The sequence below is a fragment of the Tupaia chinensis genome, unplaced genomic scaffold (genome assembly GCF_000334495.1).
Source record: "Tupaia chinensis unplaced genomic scaffold, TupChi_1.0 Scaffold000165_2, whole genome shotgun sequence".
In the NCBI taxonomy this organism is placed as follows: Eukaryota; Metazoa; Chordata; class Mammalia; order Scandentia; family Tupaiidae; genus Tupaia; species Tupaia belangeri.
Genome location: NW_006159640.1, coordinates 4,250,656 through 4,260,301, shown reverse-complemented (window position 1 = coordinate 4,260,301; position 9,646 = coordinate 4,250,656). Strand labels below are relative to the sequence as shown.

General features: G+C 36.7%; 1 protein-coding gene and 1 pseudogene across 1 annotated transcript in view; one reads left to right on the top strand and one right to left on the bottom strand.

Moving 5' to 3' along the window:
• The window catches only part of TEX11 (testis expressed 11), a 514,378-nt gene that overhangs the window by 259,470 nt on the left and 245,262 nt on the right, over positions 1–9,646 (bottom strand). The window lies entirely within an intron of this gene.
• Positions 8,232–9,236, top strand: LOC102480655 (E3 ubiquitin-protein ligase RING2 pseudogene; annotated as a pseudogene).

The window sequence follows — 9,646 nt, the reverse complement described above, 5'->3', positions numbered from 1 at the left end:
GGGGGAGAAGGGATTGTGGCGTGGCCATTCCCCCTGGGGAGTGATTTCTCGCTTTCTGTCTCTCTGTCTCTCTCCATCTGTCTTATGAGTGCACATACCCTATAGAAAAAAACTCTTAAAAAATAAAATAAAAATAAAAGTAACCTATAAGGGGCTGGCAGGCGGCATGATGGTTAAGGCACTGGACTTAACACATGAGCAACCACAGTTCAAGTCCCAGATTTGGTGGCTTGCTTTCTCACTTTCATTTTCTCTCTCTCTGGTCAAATCAATAAATTAATTATAATAACAAAGAAAATAAATACTTCTTCTTCTTCTTTTTTTTTTTTGTTTTTTAAAGGAACAAAAACAGTGGTACCCCAACTACATCTGGCTAAAACTAACAGAAAACCGTAGGGCCAGCCACATACTCAATCCAAGTTGTACAGGATTGTAAACGATTAACACTCACTGAATATAGATTTACACACCCAAAATTACAGAACAAAGGAGGAAATATTTCATACTGAGCAAGAGTCAGGAAGTAATTATGAACAGCATTATCAATTGTCTCCAAGTAACTTGCCTGCATTTTTTGGATAGGTTTTTGCTATAGGGCACGTGTGCATGCCAGAAAGACAGAGAGAGATAGAGAGACAGAAAGTGAGAAATCACTCCCCAGGGGGGATGGCCACACTGCAATCCCCTCTCCTCCATTCTCTTCTCGGGATCTTTGGCACGCACGCACATGCACCTGGTGTGAGTCTAAGCGACTGGGTCCGGAATTGAACCGTGGTTGACTACACGGGAGTCCAGCAATGTAGCCATTACGCCACCTGCTGGCCCCTCCTGCCTGCATTTAATAAAGCTTAACACAATTTATAGTATTACAAAAATATCCAGCACCCAACCATGTAAAATAATTGGTACCTAATGAAAGACTATGAGGCCTGCAAAGAAACAGGAAAACATGGTCCATAATGAGGAAATAATAAGTTGAACCTTACTTAGAAGTGACATAGATGTTCAAAATAGCAGAGGAACAACTTAAAATTGTAAGTATATTATATTTTTTAAATTCAAGGCTTTATATATCACAACAAAATATAACATTGAAAAATATAAAGCTTAGATTTATTAAATCATGCATCCATTTTCCAATATATAAAGAATAATTATTGCAATTATTTCAATTCTCTCATAACTACTATGAAATTCCAATTAACTTGGTATAGAAATCATTTGCTTTTCATCCCTTAAGTAAATAGATAAATTCAGATATGGACGAGCCAAAAAATTACTTTTCTGACCACTTCTGATGGTGTTGGCTCTCTGGGTTCAGCTTCACGGCTGCAAAGCCTCCTTCCCCACCATCAGGGCTCCACCCTTCCAGACCCCAGTGCTAGCCAGGACACAAAGTATCCAGACAACTCCACCTATGACTGTGTTGGCCCTCTGGGTTCAGCTTCATGACTGTGAAGCCCCCTCAGTCAGGGTCCACCCCTTTCAGACCCCAGTGCTAGCCAGATAGGCTAGTGTCCTTGTTCTTCTTGTTCTTCTCTGTCCCTTCTAACTTTTTTTCTTTTTTCTCTTAAAAAAAAAAAGCTTTGCCTTTTTTGCCTTTCTCTTGCTAATTTGTCTCCTCTTCCCTCAAGAACAAGTAGGACAGAAAGCATTCAGCATTCAGGCAACTTCACCTCTGACTATGTTGGTCCTCTGGGTTCAGTATCAGGCTGTGAAGCCCTTCTCCATCCAGAGTCCCCACTTCCAGGCCCCAGTGCTAGCCAGGTAGGCAAGTGTCCCTGTCCCTCTTGTTCTTCTCTGTCCCTTCTAACATTTTCTTTTTTTTCTCTTTTTTAAAAAACAACCTGCTAACTCTTTTGTGCCTTTCACTTGGTAATTTGTCTCTTCTTCCCTCAACTAGGACAGAAACCATCCAGGCAACTCCACATCTGACTGTGTTGGCCCTTTATATTTTTAACCCAATTTCATTATCTACCAGGTGATTTCTGGTTATTTTCTCTTTTTATTGAAGTTCTTTCCTTCCTTTTTCTTTGCTTTTTCTTTCTTTTTCTGTTTCTTACTTACTTTTTCTTTTACTTGACTTTCCAGTTTAACTGCTCAGGACTTATATACTGCCTAGAGGAGACTAGGTACATAGTAGCTAAATATCTGAACATTGTGAGTTTTAGAGAATTCTTTGCACCTCACTGTAGTTGGTGAAAAAGAGTGGAATTGCTGTTCATAAATCGGATTGCAAAACTTATCCTGTGAGTCCCACAATGGAGGACACAGTAGAAGGGAGAAAATAGCACCAAATTATTTCACAGTAAGGGAAAAACACAAGATCACATTCACAGAAGCCTTCTCCAACAAATTAGTCAAAAGTGAATACATTACCAAATGACTAAATATCAGAGAAGAGCCTCAAGGATGAGAGAATCAAGTAATACATCTCCAGCAGGGGAACACTGTAACTCATCGCCAAGTAGAGAAAATTTAGAGGATATTATCAAAATGTCAGAAACAGAATTTAGAATATTTATGGTGACAAAATTCTATGAGATGCAAGAGAAAAGAGATGTTGAGCTCAAAGAGATGAGGAAGTCTTTCCATGATATAAAAGAAGAATTGGATACCATAAAAAAGAATTGAACAGAACTGTAGATATGAAGGATATAATACATGAAATCAAAACCTCCCTTGAAAGTATTAAAAGTAGGCTACAACATGCAGAAGATCAAATCTTGGAAGTAAAGATAAAACCTCTGACCTAGAAAAAATAATAAAAAATACTATGAAAACAGCCAAGAAAATGGAAGATACTATACAAGAAATACTAGATACCATGAAACACCCAAATATTTGAATAATTAGTAGCCCAGAAGGTGAAGAAACCAATAAGGGCATTGATAATTCATTCTATGAAATTCTGGAAGAAAACTTTCCAAGTCTAGAAAGGCACTCAAACATCCAGACCCAAGAAATACAAAGAACCCCAAGGAGAATCAATCCAACAAGATCCTCTCCACATCTCATCGTAGCTAGACTGGCCAAAATGACAGACAAAGACAAGATACTAATATTAGCAAAAGATAAATGTCAAATCGCTTACAAAGGCTATCCTATCAGGCTAACATCAGACTTCTCATCAGATATAATACAAGTAAGGAAAGAATGGGGAAATACACTTAAAGTGTTGAATGAAAAACAATTTCAACCGAGAATAGTATACCCAGGAAGATTATCCTTCATATAGGAAAAGAAGATAAAAATGTTCTCAGATGAACAAAACCTGAAAGAATTTACCAACTCCAAACCAGCTCTTCAAGAAATTCTGAAAGGAGTACTATACCAAGAAAATGAAAGACAGACAGACAGAAATAGGAGAACAAAAAACAACTGAGTATATGGCAAACTTAATGGTAGGGGCAAGTCTGGAAACATAAATAAATAACGTTGAATGTTCATGGATTAAATTCTCCAATCAAGAGACACAGACTGGCTGAATGAATTAAAAATCAGAAACCCTCCATCTGCTGCCTACAAGAAACCCATCTCATGGATAAAGGCATACATAGACTAAGAGTGAAGGGCTGAAAAAAGATATTCCAAAGAGAAGAGGATAGAGAAAGATAGCAAGTGAACAATAGAGAGGCAGGACGTTAGTGAGAAACAGATATGGCTTATTAACTGTTGATGATGACATGTATAGTATTCTCAACTGGATTGGTCTGAGAAGTATTTCATGATGGGCAAAGTATTTTTACAAGCAAAATGAGAAATAGCGATTGACTGTTTTAAAATATAATTAGAATAATAAAAATAATGATTGGGGAAAACATAGAAAAGATATTGAATGTTGAAGCGGGGAGATTAATGTCTCTGTACTGACTGACATGCATGACATTCCCTTTTGAAAAAACAATGTAATACACTGTAAAGTTATATGTAATCCAATGTAATATAAAGAAGATTATGATGATAATAAAAAATAAAATAAAAAAATGGGAAGGAAAAAAAAAGATATTCCATGTAAATGGAAACCAAAAGAGTGGGAGTCACTATACTGATTTCAGACAAACTAGACTTTAAGACAAAAACTGTAAGAAGAGACAAAAAAGGGCATTATATAGTAGTAAAAGGGCTAATTCACCAAGAAGATATAACACATAAATATCTATGCACCCAACTCAGGAGCACCCAAATATGTAAAGAAAAGACTGATAGATCTAAAAAGAGAGATAGACTAGAACACAATAATTGTTGGAGATCTCAACATCGCATTGTCTCCTTTAGTAAGACAGGTCAACAAGACAAAAAATAAGCAAAGAGATTATGAATCTAAATGATACCATAAATCAGATGGACTTCATAGACATCTATAGAACTTTATACCCCCCAAAAAACACAAAATATACATTTTTCCCAGCCCCATGAAGTAATTTTTCAAAGATTGACCACATGATAGGGCACAAAACCAGTCTTTACAGATTCAAAGGCATAGAAACTATATCCAGCATCTTCTCTGACCATAATGGAATTAAATTTGATATGAATCTCAGGATAAAGCCTCAAAAATACACAAATACATGGAAACTAAATAACCTACTTCTGAATGACTTCATGAGTACTGAAGAGATTAAGACTGAAAACAAAGATTCATGGAAGCAAATGATAATGAGTACACAAGTTTCTATAATTTATGGGACACTGCAAAAGCGGTCATAAGAGGGAAGTTCATAGCAATTAGTGAACACAAGTATAAGATGGAAAGGTGACAAAATGACAACCTAACATAATGCCTCAGGGAATTGAGAACAAGATAAAAATCTAAAAAATGCCAGGATAAAAGAAATAATAAAGATTTGAGCAGCAATAAATTAAATAGAAAATCAGCAGCAAACTGTACAGAAAATAAATGAAATCAAATGCTAGTTTTTTGAAAAGATACAAAACACATCATTAGAGGATACTATGAGCAACTATATGCCAACAAAGAAGAAAACCTGAATGACATGGACAAATTCCAGGACACACATAATCTACCAAGATTGACTCAGGGGGGAATAGAAAACCTGAATAGACCTATAACAAGCAATGAGATTGAATCTGTAATAAATAACCTACCAACAAAGAAAAGGCCAGGTCCTGATGGTTTCACTGCTGAATTTTGCAAAACTTTTAAGAAGAGGTAACCTCCATTCTACTCACACTGTTTCTAGAGATCCAAAAGGAAGGAACCCTTCCAGATTCATTCTATGAAGCCTCCATTACCCTTAGTCACAAAATGGATAAGGATACAACAAAAAAGGAAAACTACAGGCTTATATCTCTGATGAATATAGATGCAAAAATTCTCAATAAGATCCTTGCTAATTGGATTCGACAGCATGTAAAAAAGGTTATTCATCATGACCAGGTAGGATTTATTCCAGGGATGCAAGTGTGGTTCAACATATGAAAAAACATAAATGTAATACACCATATCAACAGAAAGAAAGGAAAAAAAACATATGATCATTTCAATTGATGTGGAAAGAGCATTTGACAAAATACAACATTCCTTTATGATTAAGACTCTTAGGAAAATTGGCATAGAAGTATTATTCCTTATCATAATAAAAGCCATCTATGAAACACATATAGCTAATATTATACTGAATGTGAAAAAGCTGAAAGCTTTACCACTAAAAACTGTACAAGACAAGGCTGCCCACTTTCTTTTGTGTTTTGGAGAGGTTTTTTGATATAGGGCACGTGCACTGACCAGAAAGAGACACTGAAGTGGCAGGATACAAAATTAACTTACAAAAATCTATAGCTTTTCTATATACAAACAACAAGCAGAGACATAATTGAAGAAAGTAATCCTGTTTACCATAGCAACAAGAAGTATAAGATACCTAGGAATAAAACTAACCAAGGAAATCAAAGATATCTATAAGGAAAACTATGAAAACCTTTAAAAGGAAATTGAAAAGGAAACAAAAAAGTGGAAGCACATCCCATGTTCCTGGATTGGCAGAATATAATCAAAATGGCAATCCTACCCAAATTAATCTACATATTTAATGCAATCTTTATAAAATTACAAGAGACATTCTTCACCAATCTAGAAAAGACAATGATAAAGTTTGTCTGGAATCATAAAAGACCCTGTATTGCCAATGCCATCCTGCGGAAGAAGAGTGGAGTGGGTGGCATCTCACTCCCTGACCCCAAAATATATTACAAAGCTGTGATAATCAAAACAGCATGGTATTGGCACAAAAACAGACATGAGGATCAATGGAACAGAGTAGAGACCCCAGAAATAAACCCCAAAACATACAGCCAACTCATCTTTGAAAAAACTTACCAGTCAATTCAGTGGGAAATGGAAAACCTCTTTAGCAAATGGTGCTGGGAAAACTGGGTATCCACCTGCAAAAAGATGAATCTGAACCCCTATCTGTCACCATTAATGAGAATTAACTCAAAGTGAATCAAAGATCTAAACTTAAGACCACAAACTATAAAACTACTGGTGGAAAACACTGGGGAAAACTCTGGTAGACACTGGGATAGGCAAAGACTTCTTTTTTTTTTTTTTTTTTTTTTTTTTTTTGAGGGGTTTTCGCCAAAGCACAGGCAATAATCCCCAAAATACACAGGTGGGATTACATGAGATTAAGACATTTCTGCATAGCAAAGGACACTGTAATTAGTGTGAATCGACAACCCTTGGAATGGGAGAGAATTTGTGCTAACTGTGCCTCAGATAGGGGACTGATAACCAGAATACACAGGGAATTCAAGCAGCTTACCCGAAAGAAAATGATCAACCAAATTAAAACATGGGGAAATGAGCTTAATAAACAACTCTCTAAGGAAGACACATGAACAGCCAAAAAACATATGAAAAAATGCTCAACATACCTCATTATAAAGGAGATGCATATCAAAACCACAATGAGATACCACCGAACCTCAGTCAGAATGATGAAGATTAAAAAACAAAAAATGATAAGTGCTGGAGGGATGTGGTGAAAGGGGAACACTCCTACATTGTTGGTGGAACGTAAATTGGTCCATCCACTGTGGAGAACAGTATCGAGGTTCCTCAAAGGCCTTCAAATAGAATTACCATATGATCCAGCAATTCCACTCCTGGGTATCTACCCAAAGGACAGGAGAATGCTCAGTTGGAAAAGCGCTTGCACAACTATATTTATTGCAGCATTATTCACAATTGCTAAGACATGGAGCCAACACAAATGTCCACAAATGGTTGAGTGGTTTAAAAAAAGTATGGCACATATACTCCATGGAATACTATTCTACCATAAAAAACAAGGCCCTAGAATTTGATAGAAAGTGGACGAATATGGAAGATTTGTTGCTGAGTGAAGCAAGTCAGGCTATTAAAGAGAGACACTGTATTTCTCCACTTAACATATACCAACTATCCGCACTCTATGGTAGAGACTGAAAGAATGGAGGACATAAAAACATTAAAAATTGTTATGGACATTAGAGACAAAGTGGGAAGAGAGTGTGGGAGTGGAAGAGCATAGGAAAGGAAATTTAGGGAAAAATAGAGAAGTAAGCCATTTGCGGGACACAGATATGGTTTATTATCTGTTGATGAGGATGTGTATAGTATTCTCAACTGGGCTGGACTGAGGTGTATATATCATGCTGAGTAAAGTCTCTTTAAAATCTAAATGATGTATAGCAATTGAATGTATAATAATAATAATAATAATGAAAAAATTACTTTTCTTTCTTATGAAGAGTTTACAACTCCAAATAAGTGGGTAAAAAAGTAACAGAAATAAGTAAACATGGGACTTGGGTCCCCTTATACAACATATACATGCTTCTGTGTGATAAGCATATATCCATGACAGAAGAATCATCTGCTGACTTTGTAAAAAGAGTAAATTTCTGGGATCAGCAGATGGCGTAATGGTTACATCATTGGACTTCCACATGGCTAACCATAGTTCCATTCCCAGACTCAGAGACTTGAAACTCACACCAGGCGCGTGTGCATGCATCACCAAAATCCTGAGAGGTGAATGGAGGATAAGGGATTGCAGCAGAGCCATCCCCACTGGGAGGGGTGATTTCTTGCTTTTCTTGCTTTCTTTCTCTGTCTCTCCAGTGAGCGACACTCCCCTACAGCAAAAATCTCTCTCAAAAACAAAAAAAGGAATAGGATCCAGCGGCAGCCAGCGGAGCCCCAGGCTTGGGCAAGGGCTGCAATGTCTCAGGCTGTGCAGACCAACAAACTCAGCCATTAAGCAAAACATGGGAACTCAGTTTACATGAATTACAATGAACACCTCAGGAGGCAATAACAGATGGCTTGGAAATTGTGGTTTCACCTCAAAGTCTACATAGTGAATTAATGTGCCCAATTTGTTTGGATATGTTGAAGAACACCATGACTACAAAGGAGTATTTACATCATTTTTGTGCAGACAGCATTATTACTGCTCTTAGAAGTGGCAACAAAGAATGTCCTACTTGCCAGAAAAATCTGGTTTCCAAAAGATCAGTAAGGCCAGATCCAAACTTTGATGCACTCATCAGCAAAATTTATCCAAGTGGTGATGAGTATGAAGCTCATCAGTAAAGAGTATTAGCCAGGATCAACAAGCACACTAATCAACAAGCACTCAGTCACAGCACTAAGGAAGGACTGGAGATATAGGCCATGAACAGATTACAACGAGGAAAGAAACAACATTGAAAATGGTAGTGGGGCAGAAGATAACAGTGACAGTTCACACTGTAGTAATGCATCTACAAACAGCAATCAGGAAGCAGGCCCTAGTAACAAACAGACCAAAACATCTGACAGTTCCGAGCTTGAGCTTGATAAGAATAATGCAACAGTGACAATTGATCCAGTAATGGATGGTGTTAGTGAAATTGAATTAGTATTCAGATCTCATCCCACACTCATGGAAAAGAATGACAGTGTACAGACAAGATACATAAAGATTTCATGCAACGCCACTGTTGATCACTTATCCAAGTACCTGGCTATGAGGTTAGCTTTAGAACTTCGAAGCAAAGGAGAATCAAACCAGATGAATCTGGAGACAGCCAGTGAGAAACAGTATACCATTTATATAGCAACAGCCAGTGGCCAGTTCAGTGTATTAAATGGTTTGTTTTCGTTGGAATTGGTCAGTGAGAAATATATGAAAGTGAACAAACCCATGGAACTTTATTACGCACCCACAAAAGAGCACAAATGAGCTTAAAAAAAATTCTGAGACTTAACTTTTTTATAGTCTATTTCTTTAATATTAAAGATGTACTGTCATTACTTTTATGGACAGATCTTGGATATGTTTTTTAATTATTTTTTTTGAGCCAGAGCTGTTTACACTATTAGAATCTTTCCCCCTTAATTTAAGATTTCCATTTTGGAAGGATTGCAGTTATCCCAGTACTTTTTCTTACCTTTTAAAAATATATCTAAGTCATATGTATCTAAGTAGTTCCATTTGGAGCACTCTTTTGACCCAGGAATTTTTCATAGTTCTGTATTCTTAAGCAAAGATTCACTTGGCCTTCCTTTTCACTCTCTGTTCAAAAATTTTTTAGGCTTACAGAATGTTAAATAATATGTATGGTGGGACCAGCAGTTGGTGTAATCGCTAAT